The 1,446-nt window shown below is 45.5% G+C and overlaps 1 protein-coding gene across 2 annotated transcripts in view; it reads left to right on the top strand.

Moving 5' to 3' along the window:
* Positions 1 to 1,446, top strand: part of TENM2 (teneurin transmembrane protein 2) — a 945,756-nt gene that overhangs the window by 624,675 nt on the left and 319,635 nt on the right. The gene's annotated exons all lie outside the window — the stretch shown is intronic.

The raw sequence follows: 1,446 nt of genomic DNA, 5'->3' as shown, positions 1-1,446 counted from the left end.
AGAAATGCTCGTGGGCAGGGTCCACCACATTGGAGGGAAATATTGGAATATTAAAAAAGAAATAGGTCATGTCGTGGGAACTGTCTTTGCAGGAAAGGAGAAAAGGAAAACCAGTGAAATGGTCTCTTAGGTTCTACTAGAATATGCTTCCCTTTGAGACCCGCAGCTGGAAACCTGTACTCATTCATTATCTTCCTCTTTCTTCATGGCCCACATCCTAGAGAACTCTGTTTCTGTCACGTCCCTCCTTAGTGTCTCTTGACTGTGTCCCTGATTCTTGAAATCCACTCCCGTGTCCTGGTTCAGACGTTTTCATCTGCCGCTGAGTCTAACCCAACATTCCTAAACTGGCCTCTGCAGGTGCCACTCTCCTTTCCCAGCCCATCCACCATGCTATTGTTCATCTCTGTTATCTTCCGAAAACCCAATCTGGCCATGTCCTCTCTCTGCCTGACTCAATGCTAGCTGCTAAAACAGAAAGACTAATAAAACATGTACCCTGCTGTCCAGGAAGTGACAAGTCCAGGGACACAGCGTACCTGGTCTACCCCTCTGCTCTCATTTCCCTCTCTCTATGCCTGCACTCAGCGTCCAGCCACTCTCAGCTTCTCCACTGCCAAGGACACTCTCTGCTCCTCAATTATCCAGTAAACTCCAAACCACCTTTCAAGCTGGCTCAGCTGTGTCTTCCTCTGTGAAGCCTCTTCCTCAGGCTTACGTCCACATAAATACTCACTCCCTTCACTTCGGCAGCTTTGAGATCCATCAGCATTTTTTCACATGTTTATTACCCCTCCTAGATTAAGATTTGTATTCCCACTATGTCCCTGGGACAAAGAAAAGACACGGAGATAGGAGAAAGTCTTAGTGGTCCTTGGAAACCTAGTGTTAGGTTTAAGACAGTTCAGATGCATTCCCCACCCTACCTCAATAGGCCTATCTCTTCTGCTCTCACCAAAGCTATGTGAAGAGGGTGGGGAATGTTTTCAGGCTTTAATTTATGATTTGAGGTGCTCTACCTGCCACCTCTTTGTCAACAGCCTTGTTTGCATCTGAATGGAAATAAGACTAATTGATGCATAAATCATTTAAATTGCCTGTAGAATCTCAAGACAGCTTGGGGTCAGATTATGCCCCAAAGGGAGTAGGCTGTCAGGTGCTGTCCACACGTGAGGTCCTAGTACTATACAGTAAGTGACTGCCACATGCATTGACTTGTTTATTTTTCTGTAAATGAAAGTGTTAGAAATTCCATTTTATAGGTGAGGAAATCAGGGCCCTGGACATGTTGACCACTTTGCACACATAGCTCCCTCCCACGGCTTGTAAGGAGAGAAGTTGGGAGCCACACGGTTCTCTCTTTATCAGCCTTCATATCAAATAGTCTCCGGGTGTATGTGTATTCATATCAAGAGACAAAGTATGACTGTAAAGCAGAAAGATACC

The sequence above is a fragment of the Otolemur garnettii genome, unplaced genomic scaffold (assembly GCF_000181295.1).
Source record: "Otolemur garnettii isolate 467f Iridium unplaced genomic scaffold, OtoGar3 scaffold00003, whole genome shotgun sequence".
Classification (NCBI taxonomy): domain Eukaryota; kingdom Metazoa; phylum Chordata; class Mammalia; order Primates; family Galagidae; genus Otolemur; species Otolemur garnettii.
The sequence above is the reverse complement of the archived record's forward strand: the minus strand, read 5'-3'. Positions and strand labels throughout refer to the sequence as shown.